Source organism: Ziziphus jujuba, chromosome 6 (assembly GCF_031755915.1).
Source record: "Ziziphus jujuba cultivar Dongzao chromosome 6, ASM3175591v1".
Classification (NCBI taxonomy): Eukaryota; Viridiplantae; Streptophyta; class Magnoliopsida; order Rosales; family Rhamnaceae; genus Ziziphus; species Ziziphus jujuba.
Window position 1 is genome coordinate 26579407 of NC_083384.1, and position 13060 is coordinate 26592466.

At 27.3% G+C, this 13060-nt stretch overlaps 2 long non-coding RNA genes across 2 annotated transcripts; both read right to left on the reverse strand.

Annotated features, from left to right (window-relative positions):
• Positions 1-3778: 3778 nt before the first annotated feature.
• Positions 3779-5115, reverse strand: LOC125419047 (uncharacterized). The gene is made up of 2 exons (XR_007238035.2): positions 4662-5115; positions 3779-4145 (listed from the first exon to the last, which is right to left on the reverse strand). It is a non-coding gene; the product is annotated as an uncharacterized LOC125419047 (long non-coding RNA).
• Positions 5116-11562: 6447 nt separating this feature from the next.
• LOC112493449 (uncharacterized) lies at positions 11563-12423 on the reverse strand. The gene is made up of 2 exons (XR_003057924.3): positions 12277-12423; positions 11563-11904 (listed from the first exon to the last, which is right to left on the reverse strand). It is a non-coding gene; the product is annotated as an uncharacterized LOC112493449 (long non-coding RNA).
• Between the last annotated feature and the right edge of the window lie 637 nt (positions 12424-13060).

Here is a 13060-nt window from a genome sequence, read left to right on the forward strand (position 1 = left end):
ATGGCTTATTTTGAGACTATGATCCATGCTTTTGGGAGCATTTTTGTTATATGGCCTATAATGTTATTTTGTAGTAATTCTACAGTTGTATCATTTTAAAGAGAGTCTCATTTTGTTGTGTACACGTCTACTACAATATGGTAGTAGACTCACTAATAAAGGCTAGCCTATACACTTGTTTGAGGAGCATATGTCTCTGTATGAGTGTGTAGTAGTTGAAACTGCTATAACTTAGTGGGAGTTTTGTAATTAATAATCATTTCCATGTTTTATGTAGTATATATTGACTATTGCCTTGTGAGCAATATATGTATGTATGTAGATCATTATAATGTGATATTTATTACACATATTGTTATTCCTTATACTAACAGGCCTATATGAGACTTTAGTCTCTGTGTATATATGTATGTTGATCCATAGGTACCACTGTGAATCCCTACTACTTGGTTTAAGTATGTTGTTGCACCCTGTTGGTACGCAACGTGCTTGAATGAAATAGTATCATATGTTGAGGGATTGCATGTGGTAAGGTAACTCTCTATTACCTAAACTGAGTTTATAGCATGTAAAGTACTTAGTTGAAATGGTATCTAATTTTTTTTTGTGAGATTTACTAAGAGGATCTCTACCACCTAGTCTGGTATATTATTGTGCCCTGTCGGCAAGCTATATACTTAGATGAAATGACATTTTGATTTGAGAGATTGTGTAGTAAGTGAGTTTGTTGTTATTTATGATGATTATGCAGTTCAAGTAGGAGACTGTTAGATATTTTGTGTCGATTAGTTATAATCATGTGACATACTTACAGGGCTTGTTTTTACCAGTAATGGGACTGGTTTATTTATTGATCATTTTAGTAGAGCCCTTGGATACACACTCATTGTAATACTTCAGTTGGTCCATTGGACTGAATAACCTGTTCTCTCTAGAAACCCATTTGACTTATTCACTGCTTTATTATTATATTATTATTATTTATTACATATAAATTATATTATATTATTATTATTACTATTATTATTTTATTAATTATTTTTTAAATATTTATATTTATATATATAAATTGGGAAAAAGTCATCATTAAGAATAATATGATACATATAATTGAGATTAGGGTTTTGAGGCATCTAAGATGTCTACTAGGTGAAAATTTGAGGAGAAGTGTTAGAGAGTAGTGTGTCCATTAGACATTGTTTTTACTTTTTCTGTTTTATAGATCAAAAAAAATATTTTATCTATGATTCAATGACTGCATTTAAAAGGTTAGTAATTTAATTAAATACAATTCTGTAATTGTGTATAAATCTTGGGTTTACAATACTACAATTGATGTATGTTTAATTGTTCATGTTTGATAGTATTAACCCATGCCACCTTTTTTAATGGATTTCAACTGCATTTTGTGTTGAAGGATGCATGCTTTAAACTGTGAGCCATAAATGTGCTTAAGGGGCTTGCCAGACTTCAAAAGAGGTTTGAAGCCCAACAACGAAGCCAAGAATCTTTGCACTCATAGAAGACCTCATCCAGTCAAAAAGAAACTGATCTCCCTGGACCCAGCTAAAATATTCTAGGTTTTCTTTAAGGGCCTGGTCTAAAGATATAGCATCGACAGTAGTAAAGCTACCATCAATGGGAATGAACTCTGAAGGGCATTTGCAAGTGCCATAGAGTATTCCTTCTAGCCTCTATCTACGAATAGTAGGGATGACCTACTACTTCACAGTAGGTAGTTATCTTTTTTGAGGTGAATAGAAAGAGAGTGGCTTAGCAAGGTAGTTATAGGTGTGGAAAGAGTATTCTGAAAAGGAAAGGCTCCAATTGTGTTTGAAATAATTGATATCAAATTTGTCTTTACGGCTTTGATACCATGAAAATATTTTATGCAAGCTTCTGATGGTGATAATAAAATATCAAAGATGTATGGGCAATACACAGAGGTATTTGCTCAAGAATAATGAGACCCAAGTCTTGGGATACGAGAGAGCAGATCCCAACTTTAGGCAACATACTACCATATAACGTATTCACAAAAGAATACATTAGAGGTGCCCACTTAAAGGGAAACATTATACATTAGAGTTGCCACTCTAAGGGAAACACTTGTCCTTTATGCAATACAGAGGATAAGAATGAAAATTGTAGGAAATATTTGGAGACTAGTGTCACGTCCCGTGCAAAAGGAGTAGAACCCTTGAGGTTTAACCGAAAGACTCTACACTCTCCATGAAGATACCAGAGAAGCCCGGAATATTCTAGAAGATTCAAGAGAAACCTAGATTAATGAAGATGAGAATCTCTCTAGAATACTCCATGTAAATATCTTGTACATAACCCTAGAATAATCTAGAACCCTAACTAGATAGGTGACATGTGTACATATCTAGAACCTTATAGTTTTGTGATACGTGCCAAGCCCTCTATATAAAAGGTTGGACTCTCATTTGTAACACATCCAAGAATTCTAGCAATACAAGTATGGTCCACATTCTCTCAAACTCTCCTACTTCCTACTCTCTTACTCTTAGCTTCCGCATTGTGATAGCTTGTGAGCAAGGCTTACTTAGCAAAGAAGGTGCTAAGTGCCGCACGGGAGTATTGGAAAAGTTAGGCCCGTGACATTAGGCTAGTTATCATCACTTGAAATATGCCAAAGTATATTTTGTATATGCCTTATCATTTTCAATGGATCAAAGAACATTTTAATGGCCCTAATGTCCTTTTATTGTAATACGAGATGGATTGGGGGAGTGCGAAACTGATGAATTCATGCCCTGGCCAATGGTCATTCATTAAAATTAATCAACGACCAGGCTACCCTTACAGGTTTCTAGGTGGATGCTATTTTTCTATTGCAAATGAAAATCCTTATTCAGAAAATGAGAAGGGAAAAATCATTTACAATATGTATTCATAGTATTTCTATACATGCAAAAAGTCTGCATTTTGATGGAAGTTACATGCAAATCCAATTTATACGGCTAGACAGATTGAGCACAAATTGATCTATTATTGAAAGAAATTTCCACTTTTCTTTTTCTTGTTTGATGTTTGTTCCTTTTCTTTAACAAATGATGTTCACATGTACTACTTTCATTTTTCTTGGGTAGTTAACTTGGATTGCGTTATGCATATTGAATAGATTATGATTGAACTTAAATACAATTATTTATACTAAACATTGGAATTTGTGTCTTTTATTTTTGGGCAACAAATGAAAATTCATGATGATGAGTGCAAAGTTATAGCATTGGATTCTTCATATTCAATCAATACAGTTTTCATACGAGTTTACGTACTCTAACCCAATGGGCCCTTCTTAGTTTGTTTTTTTCATTGTAATTTTCAACATATATTGAAAGCTTATAAAACAGAGTATTTAGGTATTGAAAAACGAATTTGAACACTGCTAACGTTTATGTATGCATTACTTAAATATTTACAGCATTCCAGTCAATTTGTTTGGTTTGAAGTTATTGCCTTTCAGAGAATGTCCAAGTATAGTTAATGTAACGAGGTTGCTTATTATTTTTGTGTCAGAATTTGTCTTTGTCGTCTATAGAATTACTTCCTCCTTTGCCCCCATTCCTACTTTTTATCTTTCCCTTGTTTATACAAGCACATAGAAACGTCATTGGAATTTTCGAAAAGCTATTTGTGTTTTATCACATCGTTCTCGTAATTTTGTTTAATAAGAATTTTTATTCATCAAATTATATATATATATATATATATATATATATATATATATTATTCATATATAACCATCTGATGAATAAATTTGAGGATTCAGTTGTATAACGTGAGATGCTTCAAGATTTTCAATTTATGTATCTCTCTAAGTACCAATAACTTAACCCACATATTAAAAAAAAAAAAAAAAAAAAGGGTGTCAATATAACCAAGAGTGCTTGGTGTCAATATTAAGTAGAGCTAGCAGAACGTGGCTGTTATTTATTCCTTTTGTACAAAGCCACAAAATATTCAGTGTCAAATGGATCGTCCATGTTGATTGGTCTCTTAAGCTTCACAGCCTCCTTAGCCTTCACAGCATCAACCTTTTTTTCATCATTATTGCCCACCTCCTGCTCTTCACGCTTCTTCATCTTCTACTCTTTACTTTCCTATCCCTCCTTCTCCTGCCCATGCAACACCAAAAATCCAGATTTAACTACAGGCTACAGATAAAACAAACAAACAAAGCATAAAAAATAGAAGTTGCTCATAGCTCTAATTGACAAACCAAACACAAAAAAAATAAAAATAAAAAAAATTAGTAGTTCGTAGCCCTAATCGGAAACCCAAAATCCAAAATCAAACAATAGATGAATTAAAAAGGTAGTTCGTAGCTCTAATCCGAAACCCCCAAAATCTAAATTCTAACAACAGATGAATTAACAAAGTTGTTCGTAGCTCTAATCGGAAATCCCAAATCCAAATTTAACAACAGATGGTTATAAAAATTCAAAAAATAAAATAAAATTACATAAAAGCCTAGCAAGGTTGTTCGTTGCTCCAATCAAACCCCCAAATCCGAATTTAACAACAGATTTATTATAGAAACGAAAAAAAAATGAAAGAACAAAAAAAATCAAATCAAAACAACAGCAGAGATCTAATTAATAATATATATTAAAAACACCAAAGATATGTACCCCAAATCCAAATCGATGGCAACCAATTTGTGCGTAAATTAAAAACCTAACTATCAAAAATTAAAAAAAAAAAAATTAAAAAAGTCGAAACCTAACTTACCTAAATTCAGCGCGATGAGAATACAGCTTCAATTAAAAAAGAGCGGTCTGCGAAATATTGAAATATAAGAGCGGCGGGCTAGGTCTTATACAGGGGGGAGAAACGCGTTTCGCACGGGGATACGTTAGTAAATAAGTTTTTTTTTTTTTTGGGGGCTAATTACCGGGGTTTTTATTAATTATTTTTGTTTATTTATTCTAAATTCCTGTTTTCAATAGGCATCCACATATACCCTTTTATTAGGATCATACTTTGTATAGAATTTAATAGGCATTTTAATATATATATATATATATACTGCGTGTACTGATTCACTCATCAAATCTTACATTTTTCTTTCTTTGTTTTTTTTTTTTTTTCCTTCTGACTTTTTGCCCCATCCAAGTCAATTCGATAATTATATATATATTTTTATTGGAACCTTTACATTTGATATTTTAACACATATATTTCCTAAAATTAAAAAAAAAAAACAATATAAATAAAAATGCATACTTTTCCTTTAAATTATCCGTCATTATTTTCTTTCTTTTCTATTTATTTTAAGCTACAAACCAGTTTCCTCACTTAATCAATTTCAATGAATAAAAAAAAAAAAAACCCAATTCTAATTGTAATTAAATCATTAAATATAATAAATTATATATTGGTGGTAAATATAATAATATTGAAATTTATTTATATTTACAATAATATTATAGGTATCAAAATATTTATCAAATGATACGTGTTAAAATATTATTAGTAATAAATGAATTAAAAAATAAACCAATTAAATGTTTTTATATCATCTATTATAATTTTGATTAAATTTAATAAAAATTTTGGTTGTTGCATTTATTTTTCTTTAATATTCACTGCTATAATATGAAATCTTAAAATTAGATGAAAAACATGTAATTTAATTAATTAAATACAAAACTAATTCATTTATGACTTTATAATAATTGTTGTAAAAAATAGAAAACATATATAATGTAACTAACTTTAAATTTGCTACTCCTACTTTATTTTACATCAATTTTCATCAATATCTTATTCATTGAAGATGAAATATTTTAGGTTTTAGTTTTATATTACTAATATTGTTTAAATGTTAAGTAGAATATTCCAACACTACAGTATCGATAGTTCAGCATACTTCAAACCAAACAAACAATATAAATTTATTCAGCTAACCAAAAGTGAATGTACTTTTAATATTTAAAAATAAATTATCTTTTCATGACAAAAAAAAGAGAGCTTTTATTTGTTCAAAAAGATACAATATGATTCATAAACTTTTTCAAATTATTTTAAATATGATTATATGTGATAGAGAATGTCTAATTAACAAACTGTTTCAACCTTAAACATATCTGTTGGAAAAAAAAAAAAAAAAAAAAAGATTTTGATTTTCCTTTTATCAGCGACATGAGAATTCAAAATTGAGCAACTCCAGAATGAGCAAGGGCTTAAAATGTTGGGATGTTAATGCTTAAGATTTTTGCAGGGCTTCTACAAAGAGATGCAAAAAGATAGAGTTCTGTCTGAAATGGATAAATATACAAAACATTTGGGAATGGACATTTTATATATATATATATATATATATACGCACACACATTACGTGTAATTATTCACTCATCAAATCTTACGTTTTTCCTTTTTGTTTTTTTTTTTTTTTCTTGACCTTATTTCCCCTTCTCATCATATCGATAATTATTATTATTTTTCTTTTATTGGAAGCTTTACTTTTGGTATTCTAACACATATGTTTCCTAAAAATTTTTAAAAATAAAATAAAATAAAACAGCATAAACAAAAAAAAGCATACTTTTCCTTTAAATTATCCGTCATTACTTTCTTTCTTTTTTATTTATTTTAAGCTACAAACCAGTTTCCTCACTAAATCGATTTCAATGAAAAAAAAAAAAAAACAATTTCAATTGTAACTAAATCATTAAATATAATAAATTACATATTGGTGGTAAATGTAATACTATTGAAATTTATTTACACTTATAGTAATATTATAGATACTAAAATATTTACCAAATATGTATTAAAATATTATTGTTGATAAATAAATTAAAAAATAAACTAATTAAATATTATCATATCATTTGTTACAGAATAAATTGTAAACATTTTCATTATTATAAGAGTATTTTTGCATTTATCATTAAATCGAAGTTGTTCAAGTAAAAACAACATGTTTTATATTTTCAATAGTTAATTCAAGCTTCTAAAATTATAAATAAATTTACAAAATTCCAAATTAATGAATTATAACTTAAAAGAAAAGTATGAGAGTATGATTTTCAAAAATAATATACTCGAAGGTAAAAAAGAAATCAAGTTAATAAAACTAAAACCTTAAGTCTCTAAATCTGGTTCAAATTAAAGAATGATCATATTTGAAAAATCGTAATTAAATTTAAAAAAAGTATTTGAAAGTGATTCAAATTGAAGAGTGTTTGTTCATGAGTCTATTATCTACAATAAATCTAGTTTTAAGAAATGATTTTGTTATGAGATCAAAAAAGGGTTAAAACAGTTTCTATGTAAGACTGAAAGCTATTTTTCATTTAAAATTTTAAAATCGTAATCGATATTAAAATATCTAATATCAATATCATATTTAACATGATAAAAAATATAGTACGTACAATATTAGATGCAAACCAATTTAAGTACATTAGAAAACATTTTACAATAAATAAAATACATTAAATAAATAGATGATATTTTGTCGATACACCACTCTTCCACTTCTAGAAAAATTTCGTTCTTAAGTTGCAACCTTGAAATTGGAATCTTCAATTCCAAATTAAAAATATATGTATATATATATATATATATATTTGGAATATTTCATTATTTTTAAATCTAACACCATTGACTCCATGCTTAGAAACTTTTGAGATCTCGTTAATCAAACTTCATATAGGTCACCAGATCAACCCAATTGTTTAAAATTTTCAAACAATAAATCATAATTCCAAGAAAATAAATATTAGGAGAAAATTGGTTTTCTTCAGCTTGCTTCTCATCGAAAATCTGATCAGAATCAAAATCAACGGGTTGATCTTCTTCAAAAGCGCAAACGAAATTGAAAAAGCTCTAATTTGTAGGTTGGATCCATTCAGGTGGGGCAGCACCACATAAATCCATGTATTTTCACTTGATTTTGGCATGTTCGTACTTGTCGTCTGTCAACACATCGAAGTGTTTCCAAGGCAACATATCTTTATCCATAGGAAATGCCAATTAGGCTTTAATACCAATTCATGCAAAGCAAAAGCGTAAAAAACAATAACATCTTGCTAATACATGCAATGATAATATAAATATGTTGATTCGCTCAAAAATTGCCAGAATTAGATGTTTAAAAACTTGTTAATTCCGCATAATACTACGAATTTAATAGAAATTAAGAAAATTATTATTCATAAACCACTCCCATTTTACAATCTCCAAAGTCACCTTTATATAAGCAACATAATAAAACCATTAATCATAAAATATAAATTAAAATATTTCAAAAACAATAAAAAAGAAAAAAAATCATATTTTCCTAATTTGACTAACAGCTAATAAATTTAAATAAATAAGATTAAAGATAATATCTCCTTCCTAATTAAAATCAATTCAAATTTAAATACTAAAACATAGTATTTTACTATAAATAAAATACATCAAATGAAATATATAATATGTTGCCCCTACATCACTTATCCAACAAAATAATAGAGTTTGGTCATTTGTCATTAGTTATAGTGATAAGTGAGCACCCATGAGATCTATTGTTGAGATGATAAAAACTAAGAAAAATATTAGTTGTCATTATAAATGAATTATATATTAAATGGTAATTTAAATAATAACTATTAAAAAACTCAATTTCCAAATTTTAGTATAAAAAAATAATTAAATGCTCTAATAACAATTTACCATATAAAATAATGATCATTATCGATGATGATAAATAGCAATATTCAAAAACTAATTGGATATATTTATAAAACATAAACATTAGTGCATCATAAACTATGCACAATTGGATATTTTGTACCCTAAAATTTTTTCTGGCACCATATCCTTTGAATTTCACTTTTTATTACACCATTAATTGCATCCTCTTTCTGTTTTTTTTTTTTTTTTTTTTTTCTTTTTGCTTTTTAACAAAGATGCTGCATAAGTGGTATATGGGACAAAAAGTGAAAGTTTAAGGTGCAATTCTAGATAACTTAAGGGGCAACGGTATAAAATTTTTCAAATAAAAAAATTAATAAAAGTAAAAAAGAAATTATTAATAGGATTATTATTTTCGAAAAACGTTAGTAAAAGATAAAAAAATTACAAATGTGATTATTCCAAAATAAAAATATTTACATATAACAATATCCTTAAAAAATAAAGGCCAATAAAAAAAATTTGAACGCACATTAAAAATCAATTTTATTAAAAGTAAAAAATTTATAAGAAAATGCATATTAGAAAAAATATTTAAAAATACTTTTTTTTTTCAAAACAATAAATATAAATATGAAGAAAATGAATGTAATGCACAAAGGAATATATTTTTTAAAAATAAATTTTCATTTTTTTTTTTTGATTTTATAAATACTTGATCACTTTCTTTTTTAAAGGTCTATATTTTTTTTTTTTTAGAATCTTTATAATATGCACAGTTTATTTTTTGAAAAATTACACTTGCATGTTTTTAGTACTTTACTGTTTTATTAAATTCTCTCTAATAAAAAAGTGTAATGATTTTTCATTAATTTTTTATTTAAGAAAGTTGCACCATTGCCCTTTTAACCATACAAAATTGCATTTTGGATCGTAAGTTTATACCATATGTGTCAAATATGTGACAACTTTGTTAAAAAATTAACAAAAAATAAAAAATGTACTGGTGGAACAAAAAGTAAAGTTTAGGGGGCATAATGTTAAGGGAAAAAAAAAATTGTAGGATATAAAGAGCCAAATTGTGTATAATTTAAGGAGCATTGAAGCCACTATCTCTATATTTAATTATGTTTTGATTTTTTATATTAAAAATCTAATAAAAAATAAACTCATTTTAAAGAGGAATAATATCATTTAAATTCTTAAAGTTTAATTTTAAAATAATAAATTAAATTGTCATATAATATATTAATTTCAAATAATTATCATCGATGAAAATATACTATATTTTTCAAGAGCAAAATGTTGGATTTGTTTAACTTCAATCATGGTTAGGAAGATCATATAGTAGTGGTGTCACATTTAATGCAATCCATCAAACATATAATTCTTTAGCTAATTTAACTTTGAAAGACTTATGAGTAAGGTTGATCCAACAATGATTTGTTCCTCACATCTACCTTTTTGATTTTATCATCTAGTTTAAAATATTATTGATCCAGTTAAAAAAATAGTTTAGGCTAAATATTAAATAATAATTTTATATATTCAAAGGATGCAATAAATTTTACTTTTTGAAATCTAAAAATGGTTTGTAAAATACCAGTTTTTTTTTTATGGATTCTAAAAATTAGGAATATCTTTTATCAATTATTTTTTAAGAAGGGAAAGAAAATTTTTATCATACTTTTGAAATTCAAAAGAAATTTTTTTATGAGTAAAAATTATTAACACAGTTTTTTTTTTTTTTTTTTTTTTTTTTTGCTGAAAAAAAATATTAACAAGGTAATGGAAGTACAGTTGGCTATAATTATGAATCTTTACAAGAAGGGAAAGTCTGCATTTTGATGGAAGTTACATGCATTTTTCTATTGCATATGAAAATCCTTATTTAGAAAATGAGAAGGGCAAAATGATTTACAATATGTATTCATAGTATTTCTATACATGCAAAAAGTCTTCATTTTGTGGAAGTTACATGCAAATCCAATTTTATACGGCTAGCCAGATTGAACACAAATTGATCTATTATTGAAAGAAATTTCCACTTTTCTTTTTCTTGTTTGATGTTTGTTTCTTTTCTTTAACAAATGATGTTCACATGTACTACTTTTTTCTTGGGTAGTTAACTTGGATTGCGTTATGCATATTGAATAGATTATGATTGAACTTGAATACAATTATTTATACTAAACATTGGAATTTGTGTCTTTTATTTCTGGGCAACAAATGAAAATTCATGATGATGAGTGCAAAGTTATAGCATTGGATTCTTCATATTCAATCAATACAGTTTTCATGCGAGTTTACATACTCTAACCCAATGGCCCTTCTTACTTTGTTTTTTCATTGTAATTTTCTACATATATGGAAAAGCTTATAAAACAGAGTATTTAGGTATTGAAAAACGAATTTGAACACTGCTAATAATTATGCATACGTTACTTAAATATTTACAGCATTCCAGTCAATTTGTTTGGTTTGAAGTTATTGCCTTTCAGAGAATGTCCAATTGAAGTTTCAGATTTGTATAGTTAAGGTAGTGAGGGTGCTCATTATTTTCATGTCAGAATTTGTCTTTGTCGTCCATAGAATTACTTCCTCCTCTGCCCTCTTTCCTACTTTTTATCTTTCCCTTGTTTATACAAGCACATAGAAATGTCATTGGAGTTTTTAAAAAGCTATTTGTATTTAATCACATCGTTTTCGTAATTTTGTTTAATAAGAATTTTTATTCATCAATATATATATATATATTCATATATAACCATTTGATGAATAAATTTGAGGATTCAGTTGTATAACGTGAGGTGCTTCAAGATTTTCAATTTATGTATCTCTCTAAGTACCAATAACTTAGCCCACATATAAAAAAAAAAAAAAAAAAAAAAAAAAAAAAGGGTGTCAATATAACCAAGAGTGCTGGATGTCAATATAACCAAGAGTGGTTGACATATTAAGTAGAGTTAGCAGAACGTGGCTGTTATTTATTCCTTTTGTACAAAGCCACAAAATATTCAGTGTCAAATGGATCGTCCCTGTTGATTGGTCTGTTAAGCTTCAAAAGCTCCTTAGCCTTCTCCTTAGCCTTCTCCCTAGCAGCCTTCACAGCATCAACCTTCTTTTCATCATTATTGCCCACCTCCTGTTCTTCACACTTCTTCATCTTCTGCTCTTTACTTTCCTCTCCCTCCATCTTCTCCTCATCCCCACCCAACATGCTTGCTTCCTCAAACTGGATCGAATCTACAGACACACGCCCAAAAAAAAAAAAAATATATATATATATATATAAACTTATTTACAAACACAAAAATCCAGATTTAACAACAGGCTACAGATCAAACCAACAAACAAAACATAAAAATAGAAGTTGTTCGTAGATCTAAAATTGAGAAAACCCCCAAATCCAAAATTTAATTACAGAAACGAAAAAAAATTGAAAAAAAAATTTTGAATTTAGAATTGCAGCATATATCTAATTAATAAATATTACGAACACCAAAAATATTTACGCCAAATCCAAATCCAAATCCAAATCGATGGCAACCAATTTATGCGTAAATTAAAACCCTAACTATGAAAAAAAAAAAAAAAAAGGGTCGAAACCTGGCTTACCTGAATCCAGTGATGAGAAAAAAAAAGAAGTGGCTTTTGAAATATTGAAATAAGAATGGGGGGGCCAAGTTTAATATATATATATATATAGAAAGAGCGAGAGAGAGAGAGAGAGGGAGAAACGTGCTTCGCACGCATACCTTAGTAAATAAGGTTTTCTTTTAGCTAATTACTTGGAAATATATATATATATATATATATATTTTTCATTTATCCTAAACACGTACTTTTACTAGGCACCCAAATATATATACTTTTTATTTTTATTTTTTGTGAATATCCAAATATATATATATATATATATCCTCCTTTTAGTAGGATTATACTTTGTATAGAATTTAATAGACATTAAAAGAAAAGTCCACTTGTACTTATTCACTCATCAAATCTTACGTTTTTCTTCTTTTTTTTTTTTTTTTTTAATAGTTAGTTTTTTAGTTTACGCATAAATTTTATATATATATATATATATATATATAAATATATATATTTATATTTATATATATTTTGCTTTAAATATCGATAATTATATTTGTTATATTGGAAGCTTTACATTTGATATAAATTTTTAAAAAACAATATAAGGAAAAACCTCATACGTTTCCTTTAAATTAGCCATCATCATTTTCTTTCTTTTTTTATTTATTTTAGGAAAACATTGCCCACTAAATTGAGGCTAAGCTACAACCCAGTTTCCTCGCTAAATCAATTTCAATGGGGGAAAAAAATCAATTTCAATTGTAATTAAATCATTAAATATGATAAATTGTATACTGGTTGTAAA